General features: G+C 39.8%; 1 pseudogene; it reads right to left on the bottom strand.

Annotated features, from left to right (window-relative positions):
• Positions 1-51: 51 nt before the first annotated feature.
• LOC136516224 (protein PSK SIMULATOR 1-like) lies at positions 52-6,768 on the bottom strand (annotated as a pseudogene).
• Positions 6,769-15,933: the final 9,165 nt, after the last annotated feature.

Genomic DNA, 15,933 nt, shown 5'->3' with positions numbered 1-15,933 from the left:
GCCATGAAAACATAGAACACCTAGATCCTTTTTGCCCTCCCTTAGTCCCTTTTCTTTATCAAAACTTGCACTTTCCATTTCTTGTACAGGTAGAAATGACAGGTAATTTTTACAACATTTTTTCTCCTATTCTATTCGGTACAGGATATACGATACCAGCTTCTCATACTGTTAGCTTCTCACCACAGAGTCTAACGGGCCGCCTTGCTGCTGATACACGACAACTGTTTATATCGCGGCTGGGGTTTCAAGACTGCGGATGACCACATAAATTTAGTTTCCGTTCCAGTTAGCTTCAATGCTCATTGAATTTTTAGGTTGTCAAGCCTGTCAATTAGATCTAAAGCTTTGGTCCTGTCAATCTCGAAGTCAATAACTGGAAGCATGGAAGGCCTCCTAACTGGGAGCAAGTCTTTCCTGTTGCAGTGGCTGGAGAGTGGCTGTTGCTCTTGCTCAACCTACTCTGTTTGCTGTGACTTGACTTTGTGTCAAACTCTTGACTTTTGCTTATTCCTGGGACAAATTTCCTGTACTTAACATCCCTTAGCATATCCTGATCCTCTTGGGTGAGAATCGGTGGTGAATTGTTTGTTTTGCCTGGCAACGGTTTGATTGCAGCGCCCTTTTGTGTTGGTGAGCTGACTGGAGATTTGATGGGAGACCTTACACCTCCACTAGCGTTTCTTGATTTACTGATAAGATGATGAAACCACACAACCAGCTCCAGGATAAGTGCTTCAGTCTTCTCCTTGTCAGCATGATACAGTGTCTCAATTCGGGACATGTCCATCTGCCCTGATAGCTTGCAGTTTAATTCAGATCTGCATTAGAAAAGAGATTGTCAGTGACCAATCATAGTTTCATCATTTTCCATTTACATCACTAAGAAACTTCAGTTTCATCAATTTCTGTGTAGAATGATTGTACAGATGCTAACCCTGTATTTGCCCACTCTCCAACCCAACCGAAGCCGTGGTATGCCCTGGTATGAACAAGTAATTACATTTGAAGTACAATATGAATAATCATTGTGGCTGTAAATCATCAGATCATAGGTGATTAGGTGAGATTAATTACTTATTTGTGTTACTAGCAAAAGGGACAAGCCATCGCAAAATTTTCTCCATTTCTGCTTTGATCCGAGAAGCTGTAAGCTGCATTCATTTAGCAGAATTATGTTCAGGTGCACAGCATGGCATATAGATTCCTATTGTGCATTCATAATAATAGCAATTAGCAAATTTGAGACTCCAGCCTGGCATACCTCTTCCTTGACTTCAAAAGATTTTAGCTTAGAACGGAGAGCAGATTTGACGGTAGGTGGTAAACTATGATATAACATATCCCTTGCGTTTGGAGGCATTGCACATGATCGAGAAACCTACCAATCGATCAATCCTTATTAATATATTGTAAAGAAACTGAAGTCAAAGCGTTCATCACATTAAGACAAGCTGCCACCAAAGGATGTGATGCCAATTTATAGAATAAACCACAATTGGTTACAGTCCTTGTAATAGTGCTCATTTTCTGACAGTCTTCAAACAAGCAATGGGATTTGATTGAAGACTTATTGCAATAAATATGGTTGATGTAGAAGGTTCACCAAGTTATCTTCTAATATATTGTCAAAAAAAGTTATCTTGTAATAACAATATAGTTCAATAAGATATCTAGAGGAGTATGTGAACTTACAATATTGTCAATATGATTGATGATATTAGCGTAATGCAATGCGAGGCCAGCTGGTCCCAATCTATCAAGGTGTTTGGCAGTTTCTTGTGGCTCTTCACTGTCTGCAGTAAGATAGAAGCAAGAAACTTTAGAGCAATGCCACAGATCACGGAGTCAAGAATCATTGTTGCTTCAGTAACATTACCAAGGAAAAAATGGGGAAAGAAAAGAGTTTTCTTAGCATGTATGCAAGAAAGACATCTTTTACCCAAAAAGGGAAAAAAATCGTTGGACAAGTCACAGCAATGGCTAGCAATGAAGTTAGGAAATAGATGCACTCTGCAGTTTATATGGGTCAAACATTACATTTCTAATAACAGGAGGAAACCATGCAAGTTCTGTACAAATATATGATAGAGAGTGGATTTGGCGCCATCCTTATCTGGAGCGTACATCTTAATTAATAGAAATAAATAGAAGCAAACAGAGCTAACGGAACCGTCTTTCTCTTCCTCACTGCTCACACCGCCGCCCGTCTTCCTCACCGCCAATAAGCACGCCAGCCATGGCCCTGCTCCTCCCCATGACCTCCTCTGCTCTTCCCTGTCTCCTAGCCTCCAGCTGCTGCATCACGAGGAGGAGGGGCGGATCCAACAGATGCCTCCGCTCCCCACGACCTCCTCTGCTCCTCCCCATCTCCTCCTGGCTCCAGCTATTGCATCACTAAGAGGAGGGCCTGCCTCTGCTCTTCCCCATCTCCTCTGGATCCAGCTGCTGCATCAAGAAGAGGGGCAGCTGCAGCATCACGAAGAGGGGCAGCCTCTGCTCCCCACGACCTCCTCTGCTCCCCATCTCCTCCTGGATCCAGCTGCTGCATCACGAAGAGGGCGCTAGGGTCGCGCTCATGGGGAGGCACACGCACGCTTACAGGGGGTCACACTCATAGGGAGGCGCAGACCGGGGCAGAGAAACACGAGACGAGGAGGGAGGTGGAGGAAGAAACACCGTCACAGGCTTCTGTCAAAAGTGAATCTCAGTGCGTCTGGCAACGGCTCCAGATAAGGAGGGCGCCATATATTTATCGTATATGATAGTGGTATGGGTGCACATTTTCACTCTCCCAGAATTGCAACTAAGTTTAAACCAACATTTTGCTAACAGGACTAAACAATGTAGGTGCACCAGGTAACCTGCGTTAGTTCGAGTGTTTTTAGATCAGTATTTTGCAAAACAAGACAAACAATCAACAAATATTAACTACCTCAAGTATTCATAATATCTTAAAGCCAATATTAAGTATAATATAAAGGCAAAGGAGTCATGCATTTATGATTTTTGGATTGATCAACTGATTGCAGGAACAATAGACTTAATCAAATACATCAGAATGTATTCTCAATTCTCACAGCATATATGGGGTTACCAGGGTGGGTCTGTCTGATATGAAGTAAACATAAGAAATATCATTAAGACAAGGAAAATTTGTTTATTGTTTCCACAAAGCACCACAATCAAGAAACATTAGTACTCAACAGCAGTTCAGACTGTGCAACAACAATAAGTAGGATCCATAGGTAAGGATTATACCAGGACGACCGAAGGTGTTGTATATCTCCAAATGTAAGAAGTGGACAATATCTACAAACTTTATCATCACCTGAGAAAAAATGTAATATTTAGACCTTGAAATAAGATGGTAGGAAAGGATGCTTGCAGTTTGAGCAGGGTCCTAAAATGTTTTAGTAGTAACCAATATCCTAAAAATGTCTTCCCTTGCCAGCATTTGGTAATATAACAGTTTTGTGCAAAGGCACCTCATACCAACCTCTTCCAAATTCTTGCACCAAAGTGATTTCTTTTTCAAACTTTTAACGTGCTTACTCTGAACCTTCACTTCCTGCTCCAGTATATCCAGACTGTCTCCTGCAAAGGAATCACAAGTTGTCTCTAATTCATTAGAAGTTCAAACTAACTCTATTCACAGAATGGGATGAGATGTAGAAGTAAATGACAATGTATCGTTCAAAAAGTGCAGACACTTTTATATCCTACTGCTTAAATGCCCGTGGAAATTGAGCAGAATCTGAAACAAGTTGTTTATACTGCAGCCATGATATTTATTTACTTCCGCATTTGAAGTTGATGAAACTGACCTCTTGAACTCAAGCCATCCTGTTCTTTCTGTTTAAGACGGTAATCATGTTCAAATCTATCCAAAGCATGCAATTCATGATATAATTCCTGAGTGCAAAAAAGTAGGAAGAGAAACTAAATAAGTAATGTCATATTAATAACCAGAATAAGAAGGCCAAATTGGCAGATGATAAAAACACACACAAATTCATCAATGGTGCTAGGGAAGTAGGAATTCCTTATTCAAAATAATACAATTATACTGCTCCTAGCCACTTCAGAAAAAAATATAGGTAGACAGCATTTGGCATCACTTTTGACTACTAATTTCTGTGTAATACATTGTTGCAAAAACAGAAAAGTTGTACATTCAAGAATAATATAGTGGTAAAAACTTCATCTGGCAAAATTAGAAACATCTTAGCCTACTGATGATCAAAACTTAACTGTGTCACTCCACTTTACAGGTTGACAAACATTTTGAAACAACAGGAATACAAAGCATAGCTGGCATGGACATACTGCAACTGGCAGTAAATATCATGCTGGCTACAAACTTTAGAGGAACCAAAAAAAAAAAAATTCGGTCAGATGGCACCAAAATGAAATGTTGACAACTACAACAGCCCAAAGAGACCACAGTATTTTATTGACAGTCAGCCAAGATAGAGTCTTTAAAATTATTTATTTGTTCAAGCTGAAATACGGAAGTAGCCAAAATGGCACTGTATATTATAAGTCACTGGAAATAACATGAACAAAATCCTTTTATTCTCAAGCAAGTTCGGATAGGCTAGCAAATAAACCATTGAAGCCAAACAAATCAGGGCATCCTTACAACTGTATTTTGAACCGAGGTGACCAGTTTCTGCATCACTGATTCTGCTTTTCCTTTCAGATGACTTTGTGGGGTTCGTTCGGATGCCAGCCTAATGGAATCCAAACAGAAATAAAAGTTAGTAACCTAAAGTAAACACATTGACAAATTCAAGTACTGAGAAAAAACTGTACTTTTCAAAGTAGCGGTCCAAGTTATGCCACTGAGGATCCTTGCAACGGTTTCCAAAGCGAACAACCTCTTTTGTGAATACTTCTAACTCTTCCCTGTTGGAATTAACCAATTAAGGTATTGATTTCAAAATAAAAATAAAAGGCACACTACAATTTTCAATACATATCTAGCAGGGTAACACACACGACAAGCATGGATAAATTAGGTTACATGATATGAAGTGAACACAAGCACAAACCTTTTGTCAGCAGCTGCCATCTTGAGCAGTTCGTCAAAATCTTTCGATATAAGGTGTTGAACACCTTCTGAATGAAGCACCACCTCCTTCAGATGCTTTATGCTAGGCTCCGATAGAGAACGCATCAGATTAGAGCCTTTAACTATAGTATTTGCCACCTCAAAAGCCAGCATGGCTATTTTGTTTCCCTTTGCTGCATAACTTGACACAAAACCACTGCTAGAATTTAAACCTGTCATGCTACTGCCGAGTGTGTCTAGAACCTCCACTGCCTTTTGAAGCCCAACAGTGCTAGCTCTACCTAAAATTGAGCTCACTTCTGAAACCTGTTTCAATACAGGAAAGGAACCAATATCAATGATAGAGATGCCTAACTAACAATCTCCGACATAAACACAGCACTAACCTAGACTGAGGTATACTATAAAAAAAATGATAATTGAAGCACATGTAGCTGCCAAAATGCAATAGCATAGACAATTGCGCTTGTGCATGATAGACCATTTAATTTTTAACTATAAGATGTCTTAGAGAACATTAACAACTCAATTTCTTTTGCCAGGATGCTAATAAGCATAAATACAGATATAAGAACTTTATTGGTAAGACATACAGAATGGTATGGTTTCCTGCTACAAGAAAATTTCTTGAACTATTCCTAGTCAAATGGTAAAGAAGACTATAGATACTGAACAAACAGTGAGTGCTGTCCCCAATATATAACAGTATCATGATTAGAATTATTTAGTTTTTATGTACCGTAGGGACACTATATATTGCTGCAATCTAACAAATGACTAAGAATCACTTGGAACAACTGCTCCTTAACAAAACATGCTATATTGCGGTCTAATTAAACATAGATCAATCAAGAGGCACAAGAATTCCTCAAACCTTGGCAGCACCGGCTTTTGCATTGCCCACACCAGCCCTCTGCGACAGCGACCTGGTCAGCTGCGACGAGGTCCTGGACCCCGTTTCGCCGCCGGCGTTAGCCCCGGCATGAAAAGCAACCCCAGGGACGACGCTCTCCAGGAACGAGAAAGACTGCTGCTGCTGCTGCTCGTCCAGCCGCTTTGCCTGCGCAGCTGCCTCTCCGGACACCGGCGGCTTCTCCAACTCCAACGACGCCCCGGGCTCATGATCGGCGACCTGGTTCCGGCCAAGCGCGGTGTCGCTCGGTGACTTGTCTACAGCTGAGACCTTCGAGCAGAGACCCCCCATCCCCTTTCCCAAGACGAATACCCTGATCCCCACCTCGTCCTAATCCGATTTCTTGCCGCCGTCGCAGCCAGTGACGGAGTCCATCCAAGAATGCTTGGGCTTTGTAGGCAAGAAATAGAAGCAGCAATCGATCAAGTTCGGGTGGATCTGCGAACCTGCTTTAATATATGGGGGTAGGGGAGGAGGGCAACGACTGCGAGAGAAGAATTCGGGGTGGCGTGCTCCAGTATAAGCTGACTAGAGATGTGTTCGGCGGCGACGGCGGCGGTCAGGGGAAGAGGGGATTTCCTTCTTTTTTATGCTGATGGCGGGAGTCCGGAATCCGGAGGCCGGTGCAATGAATTCGTGCTGAGAAGGAAGTTTAGAGGAAGAACAAGCGCAGGTCAAGGGGAAGTCACTAATAAATGGTACAGTAGCAGAGAAATGGTTTGTCATACCATTGAACACAGAACATGTCTGAAGTGATTTCTTCCTATGTTACCCAACGTTATAAATTATAAGATATTTTGATTTTTTTTAGATACATAGCTTTTGCTATGCATTCGTGTATATATATATATATATATATATTACGTCTAGATACATAGTAAAAGTAATGTAGTTAGAAAAACCAAAATATTTTATAATTTAGAACAGAGAGATTATTTGTTTAATGCCCGTAAATCTTCGAAACTTTGTCGTGTGGCGCTAATATAATATCTAGAAATCTTTAAGACTCCATAGCCGTGATGAAATCTTTAGCCGTACGATGTTTATTTAATGTCTAGAAATCTTTGAGACTTCATAACCGTATAAGGTTTATTTAATACTTAGAAATATTTAGAACCCTATAACCATGATGTTTACCTAATGCCGAGAAATCTTTAGAACTTCGTAACCATATAGCGTTTATTTAATGTCTAGAAATCTTCAAGATTTACTAAAGCTAGACGCGGAATACTAACCAAGGTTTTTTCAACTTATGTCGTCATCATCGACGGCTAGCAAGTTGTCGTTATCGCTTTCTTTGTAATGGTTAGTGACCATGTTTGCATACACAAGTAAGCATTTCCAAATACATCGTCATTGTAGAAGGTGGTCACGATTATTAGTGCATTATGAAATTCAAATCCACTTGTCCAATCTTGATGTTTTTTGGTAATTAGATATCCAAGCAGGGATTGATGTTCCCCTCTACTCATGTTAATACAATCAAGAAGGCAGATCGATAATATAGATAGAGGATACACCAATAGCATCCATGCGACAAGTAAAATCTTGAAGCATTATAAGAAATAAGAAATAGCACCCATCTTTAAAGGAGATCTCTCACTATAATATTTTCTAACACCGAAATCTTATTATATTTTTAACTGTGTGTTAGGACTACAATGTGTCTGCTTTGTTAATTGCTAGAGCAAGTTGTGGCACACTACGTGAGATTCATTTTAGCTTTCGTTGTCATCATTAATGTCGATAAAGTTTCTATGTTACGTAGTTGTAATGTTTCACAACCATGTCTACACGCACATGCAAGCATTTCTAAATATATCATATTGGTTGATTCATTCTTGGTGTATTAAGAAATTTTGAACTTCCTTGTCAAAAATTCGTATTGGTAGGCAATTCGACATCCAACTAGTAATTTGATGTCCTCTTTTGCACATATTGATACAATCAAGAAGTAAAAATAATGTATCTAGAAAACCAAAACGCCTTATACTTTGGAATAGAGAAACTATTTGTTTAATACCGATAAATCTTCAAAACTTTGTTGCATGGTGCTTATCTAATATCTAGAAATCGTTAATACTCCATAATCATGATGTTTAGCTAAGGCCTAGAAATCTTTAGGAGTCCTTAACCGTATGATGTTTATTTAATGTCTAGAAATCTTTAGGACTTCGTAACCGTTGTTGGTATTTCTTAACGCATACAGAAATAATCCGCAAGCGCACTGAAGTACCGTTGCAGCATTTCACCTGAAAGTATTTAGGGTATCATATTTTCCACAACAAACGGAGGTACTCTTCTAGCTAGTTTGTCCAAGGGCAACTCAAGGGTAGAGTTAGCAGAGGTTGAAATGGATTCCTATGGTTTTACGATCTAAGGATGCAACTCCTACTTGCTCACTTCGGGCACCGACATACACCTGGTCTGCCAAGCAATACCAGTCTGTAGCTCTACGTCAAACCCAGACGTGAGGGATTACGAGGGACGGATAGGGCTGTCACCACCAACCGCCTACCCCTCAATCATGAGGAACGAGGCAAACAAAGGTAGCCTCTAGCCTAGACACCACGTATACGCTATCGACTACTACTCTAGCGCACTAGTAAGGGTTATGCGTCTTTATCAGGGCCCTTCTACTAGAGCATCCGCCACAGGGACGGACGATGATCCCACAAACAAGTAAAAATAAAGCTTAACTAAACAAGAGACTTTATACCATAAGAATCAAGAAAAGTCACTTAGCGGGAGAACCCGTTGAAGTAAAGATGCTCGTCGAGGTATAAGTTGGAGAGACACCGACAAGTCTGGCGCTTCCCCAAGCTCTCCCTCACATCTCTCCCTTACAACTCTAGCTAGCTACTAGGGCCTAAACCCTTTAGAGTGTAGCTCTAACTCAAGTAAGGAGTGCTCTTCTTCCTTTTGGTATTGTGTTGTAGAGGGGGGTATCCCTCTATTTATACAAGGAGCTAGATGGTGTTGTAGGCTATTCTTGGCGCGAGGACCAAGCTGCACCGCCTCTGCATGGAGCCATGCCACCGCCTAATGAAGGAGGGGTAGATAGGCGTCGACAGGGGGTCGGGCGCCCCTAGGGGTCGGTCATCCCCTGACTAAGCCATCTCGCCACCGCCTTTGGGTGGTGGGCTATGGGCTGCACATGGATCACTCTTCGGTGGTGCTTTGTCCAATTGAATTGAGTTGAGTTGATGGGCGTCTCCCTTGTTCCTTTGCGTAAATCAACGTCGAAAAGCGTCTTTCAGTGAATTATTCCATGTATTTGTGTTTATGTCCTGCAAAATAATATTCTCCAAATACATGTGGAACTTGGTTAATAGTAAATGCATATGTATTTAAGATTATCAATTTCTCCTCTTTTTGTACCTTAGTTGGTGGTCAGATTTTATCATTAATGACCGCCAACAAGCTCCCCCACACCTCTTTGCTCGTCCTCGAGCAAAGTTAGAGATAAAAGTAATCATGAGCAAAATATTCTAAGATATATGGCTTACATAAGAGTTATTTCAACACATTCATTACATAAGTGGGATATGTGGCATTAGCTAATATGTTTCCTTGGGTTGTTGAAAAGCAAAATAGTTCTTGAAACAAAATCATCTTCCCAATTTCACATCTTAGCAACTTGGAGTTTTGGAAGTTTTTCTCAAGAAAAAGCATAGTTCACTTTATACTCCCCAAATGGCACTGTCAAATCACTCAATGGTGTATAAATCCTTACCAAGGCATAGCAATGTTTTGCCTTCTTTTGTTTTCTCCTACTTCTAAAAAGGTTTATGTGGAGCTCTAGGTAGGGATAAACAATATAGAATACTTGTATTGCATATGTTGTGAAGTCAAATCGAGGATCCAAGGAGAGAAGTGTCATACTCTTAGATCAACATGTGCATGTGTGTGGAAAAATGTAAACAAAACTATACTCCTCTTGTAGATATGATCTCTCTCTTGTAACTTATTATTTTGAAACATGGCTATCTTTCTTCCTTCTCTTTTTTTCAATACATGAGCCTTCATGTGCTCATCTCTCTCTCTCTTTTATACTTGGACCTTCGTGTGTCTATTTTTTTTAGCTTTTTCATAGCCCATGCTTCTCTTTTTTTATTTCTAAACCACATATTTAGAGAGAGATCTTTTATTTTTTTAGAACATGGAGTATTCGCCTAACAAATATTTTTTTATCTACTCCTAGTGTAGGAGCAGAGTTTTTAGTGGATGAAAGCATGTTTTTGCATACTCCCAGTGTAGGAGCAACATGTGTATGTGGAGTGTACGTGATCTAGATCTTGGGAGCATGATAAATCTCTCAACAAGGGTCAACAAGACTTGATCAAACTCAATACAATAACAAGTAGCGTATGTGGAAGGTTTGCAAGATGTTATATTTGGCTTTGGCAGGAATTGCTCACCAATTGAGGAGTATGTGATACTATGGTTTTATAACATTTTTATCAAAACAAATTCTCCAAATACTTCAAATAGAAATGGTAGGATTTCTAAGTCAGAACTATATCACACCTCACAACAACTTAGTCAACATGATTGTCCTATTAGAATGTTTTCCCACAAGCATAAGTGTATGTATATGGAACAAACTTTATGCAAGCTTCTATCTCAAAATATTACGAACATGTCACCTTTCAAAATTTATTTTGAATGAAGTGTGGTTTGTCAAATTGCATAGGGGCATTGAGTTTAATTTTAGTGATCAGAATTATGTTTCTTTTAAACTCAAAATTGTAGGGAGTTGAGGGTAGTGCTACACAAACCAACGTTGAAGATGAAGGAGCTACGAGGAGTCAAAGATGGTTTGGCTAAACCAGAGGTTCAACCAATCCTCTCTGAGGCCATCTATTCCGTCCTTCTGCATGTTTGATCTTTTGATATTGTGCAACGTGTTGGGGGGATCTCGAATGTGTGTTAGTTGTGTTTGAGAGATCTCCCCCACACTTATTATTGTACCTGTTTTATTTGATAAAAGAAACAAAAGCAGAAACAAACAAGGGCTCTGCCAGTTGAAAATACTAGGAAGCCTTAATTTTATTATAATCATTATTACCCTTTTTTACTTATTATTACTATTCTTTTTAGTATTTTATGTGTTCACCCAACTTTTTATCATTCAGCATAAACAAGGCTAAGATAAAGTTTGCAACAATAAACATAGCCTTGATTTATCTCTATAGTAGATTACTTCTCTTGTTTATGAATGTAATACTCAAAGTTCATTAATTAATTTTCAACACCATGCCAAATTTTGATTAAAGAAGGCTACTTTAACCTAAGCACTATTGACGGTAGTTAACAACCAATTTAAACCATCAATTAAACATGTATAAGGGCATAAATATAATCACCAATGAAGGTTTAGGGGTTTAAACTAATAAATTCCATGAGTTTTGGTGAATCTATATTTTCAGCAGGGTTTAATCAGAAAACCGACAAGGGGGACTTAAACGTCAAAGGAAAAATCAGAATTCCACCATGAAACCAACTCTAGAAGGTTCTAGGGGACTCTAGAAGCCACGTCACCGAAGTGGAGGCTGAGAGGCTACCAAGTGGGGACGCCCAGCCCCACCTGTAGGCTGCCCGACCCATCAAGGGCCCACCTATCAACCTCATTGCTATGTCGGTTTCCCACTACCTCCTAGGATGCATCTAAGTTGTTGCTTAAGTCAGTTTGATTCAAGGGCTCACGTTGTATCCTCAGGGCTATATAATCCAACCCCCTCCCTCCAAGGAGAATCAAGTCATCAGATCATAAGTTAAGGCTAGACAGAAAACTAGGATTTCTAGAGATTAGAGATTAGAGCTCTAGTTCTTCAAATTTCTAGTATAGATTAGCTAGCAAGGTTCAAGAAGAGTATGGGCTATTGCTCAGGATTCTAGATCTATCGTCTGGAGATTGGTATAGCCATTGTATTTCTATATTTATGACTTTGTGCTACTTTAATATTATTATATTGCTATTTATTATGTTCTTAGTTTGCTCTAGTTGTATGCTTGATATAGTTATGATTAATGATGAGTTTATGCACATGTTCACAAAGCGCTTAGCTCATTATGCACATGAGTTAAGTGGTCACCACTATGTAAGCATGGTGCTTAGATATTATTTGCCTGTAGATGCCCTCTGCACTTTAAGTCATGTAGTAGATCATGGATGTGATACTCCTGTTGAGTCCTTTGTAGTCCACTCCCTATTTGTAAAGCACGTAGAACGTGATTGTGAAGGTAGACAAGCTCTGTTCTTGATCTTTCTTAGTAATGTTCCTTATGCATAGATCTAGAGTTAGTTATACTATAGATGAGAGTGTATATATTAGGGTGTATAAAAGACTTAATAGATAAGTAATGACTTAGGAATCTTTTGCTCTTAACGAATCTCCTGCTTAGCTATACAACATTTTATGAGTCTCTAATTCTATCTCTGGAATATCACTATTACCTTACACTTATTATTTATTTACCCTTTGACTTACCCCTACAATAACATGAGAGTGATTATTATCATAAGTATACACATTTGTCAATATCTCTATGCCAACACCACTCCATAAGCTCCTCCCTATGGTAAAAATATAAATAATGATATCTGATATACTCCTGGGTGAAATGCTACAATGGTATATTATCTGTGTGCTTGCTGATACTTTAATATATATATTCTTCTTTGAAGTTTATAAGTGTCATTAATAATTATCGACCACACATTTCTAGCATTATGCTAGGGATGACAACCTAGTAACAAGTGATGCTAAAAAATGCCAACAAGCACCACGCTTAATTTAAAAAGTCTATGGATGTACTACGTATGTACATCCAAACTAGAGTATTCAACATAAACAAGAAAGGTATGGTTTTTATGAGCCGGTTATTTTCTTATGAAGATAAATATAAGTGGAAGAGTTTGGTGAACATTTATTTACCTTTGCATACCTAAGTGTTCTTACTGGTAGCATATGTGGATGATGCTTGAATGTGCTGCAACGCTTGCATGATCACGTATTGTCCAACTCAGGCAAATACCAAGGCTAGGCCATACACACAAATAGTGTTATGGACCATGGGCCTTGGTGATAGCACAAGGTTCAGAAGAGGAGAACCCGTCTTGTGGTTCCTTCTCTCTCTTCTTTTCTCTCTCTTCTCTTTTTTTCATTCTCTTTTTTTTTCTTTTTCTTTCATAATAATTTTTAGTTCCTTTTTCAGCAAGGTGGAGCTATCATCAATTTTTTAAGCAGGATGGTTTTTGGTGTGTATGGAACTTGGGACTCTCACCATCCTCCCCACACTTAGACTTTTGTGTAAAAGTTAAGTGTGCAGAGTCAGGGCCTCCTCTTTGAACGTGTTCCATCACCAAAGACCATCAAGGTATGTAGTTGATGCAACCCCTATGGTTTCAGGCATCATATGTCCCCTGTTCTTCTTGTTCTTAACCTAAAAGGGTTAGCAACCAAGAATACCCAAAGGTGCATACTATCTTGAAAACATGTTCTTACTTTTATTGTCAAGAAAGTTATTTTTTCATTATTATTATTATTATATTGTTTTTATGATAATCCAGGGTATCTCTAGGCAGTGCTTTGTTTATGGTCATAAGCTTGACCTTGGGAACTCATCTTGTAGCTGACAATGGTGGTTTAGTTCCCCGCTTTACCACCAAACATTGAGCATTGAAGTTCAAGCTGCAAGGTTGGTTTCACAGTGAAGTCATGAGATTTGCAATATTTATGGTAAACAAAAACATCCACAACCATCCTCCTAAAGAGTGTATGAATGAGGATTAGAAGGAGTTTGGGATCCTTGTAGGAGCACATGTCACTAGGGCAGATGTCCATGGCATAGGAGTTTCCGTTCCTAAGGGATTTACCATGTAGGATGAACATTGGATTTCAACGATCATCAATAACAATGTTTGGGTGGACAAAGGGACATGGCTTGAGTTTGAGCAAGGGTGATGGTGAAATGAATGGGGTTACAAATTTCACCTCCTCGAATGGGTCATTGTTGGGATGATGCTCTGTCATTGGGATATCTAAGTGAGTGGTGGAAGCAGTTTTCCCAAACTCTTCACTAAAGCTCCCATGGGATGATTTTTCTTGGAAAAGATTGTCTAAGGGGTGGCCTATGAGAAGCTCAAATTCAAGGATGGCATAGATATGGAAGTCTAGGTGAACCTTGGTTTTACCTATTATGATTGGCACATCCCTAGCGATCCCACAACACTCGAAAAATAGTCCCAAAGGACTTTAGAAGAGTTTATTAGTCAGGATTAGCGGCATGTTACCCAAAAGATTTTTCACTAGGAATTTTGATATGATACTAGTCTTGACTATGGAGTTGTGTAGGGCTTCTATGTTTGTTCCCCTTAACGAGCAAGGTATGGTCGTGGAAGGTGAAAGAATCTAAATTGCTTCAAAAGAACGTTTCACTTCCATTAACCATTCATTTGATGGTTCTACTCTAGGGGAACTTTCTTTGTGTGCTTTTGTGCCGTGATATCTTCGAGGTATTGCCATAATCCCCAATTCGATAGGGTACTCCAAAGGATGAAATACTCTTTCCTTCGGTGTTCGTGGTTTGGGTGAGGGTTCATGAGTCAAATCTAAGGATGGTGCGTGTTTGGATTTGACTGATGAGGACTCCTCAACACTCGATGTAACTTTTTCCTGGAGGGATTTAGTTCTTATGATGGAAGAAGATTGTTTGTGCATGAAGTGCTCAAGGAATTCTACTTGTTCCGTCATAGCTTTGTGTGTAAAACGACCTCCGACAGTCACATCTAGGCATAGGTTAGCATCCATACCCAAATAAAAGAGTCACAACAATATGTTGTCGGGTAAAGATAAGTATAAGCCCATGTGTATTAACGCTGAAAACCTAGCCTAGGCTGCTCCTATAGACTCCTTGCGCTGCTCAAAGTCAAGGATTGCCCTTGGTAGAGAGTCTATACAGGACATAGGAAAAAATGCAAGGTGAAACTTGTCTTTAAGTTCATCCCAGTCCCTATTTGTACTTTCTACGACATGTGTGTACCATTGCTTTGCCTTCCCCGTGAGAGAGAAGGGAAACAATTTCCACTTTATTGTTTCTTGTGTCATGCCCGAGATGCTCAGGCACGAACACATTGCCTCAAACTCGTGTAGGTGATGGCAGGGGTTTTCATTATAGTGCCCTAAGAAGTGTTGTGCCTAAACCATGGCTATTAAGCTAGGGTGAAGTTCACAGCCAGATGAAAACTTTGGTTTTGGAGAAAGTGGTGGCTCATGGAACTCGCCCTTTGAAGCGGACCGATATTGGATAGGAGTGGTTTTCATGTTGAATTTTTTTTTGTTTTTTATAAAAAATAAAAGATACAGATACGAGGACGAACTAGGTTCGAAGAAAATACAGCAACTATTCCCTGGCAATGATGCCAGAAATGCTTGTTGGTATTTCTTAACGCATACAGAAATAATCCGCAAGCGCACGGAAGTACCGTTGTAGCACTTCACCTGGAAGTATTCAGGGTATCGTATTTTTCACAAGGAACAGAGGTACTCTTCTAGCTAGTTCATCCAAGGATAACTCAAGGGTAGAGTTAGCAAAGGTTGAAATGGATTCCTATGGTTTTATGGTCTAAGGATAGATAAACGCTACTCCTACTTGCTCACTTCGGGCACCGATGTACACCTAGTCTGCCAAGCGATACCGGTCTGTAGTTCTACATCGAAACTGGATGTGGGGGATTATGAGGGATGGATAGGGCTGTCAGCACCTACCATCTACTCCTCAACCATGGGGAACAAGGCAAACGAAGGTAGCCTCTAGCCTAGACACCACGTCTACGCCATCTACTACTACTCTAGCGCACTAATAAGGGTTATCTGTCTTTATTAGGGCCCTTCTACTAGAGCATCCACCGCAGGGATAGATGATGATCCTACAAACA

This window comes from Miscanthus floridulus, chromosome 17, assembly GCF_019320115.1.
Source record: "Miscanthus floridulus cultivar M001 chromosome 17, ASM1932011v1, whole genome shotgun sequence".
NCBI classification, from domain to species: Eukaryota; Viridiplantae; Streptophyta; class Magnoliopsida; order Poales; family Poaceae; genus Miscanthus; species Miscanthus floridulus.
Note: the sequence above shows the minus strand (reverse complement) of the source record. Positions and strands in the feature narration are given on the sequence as shown.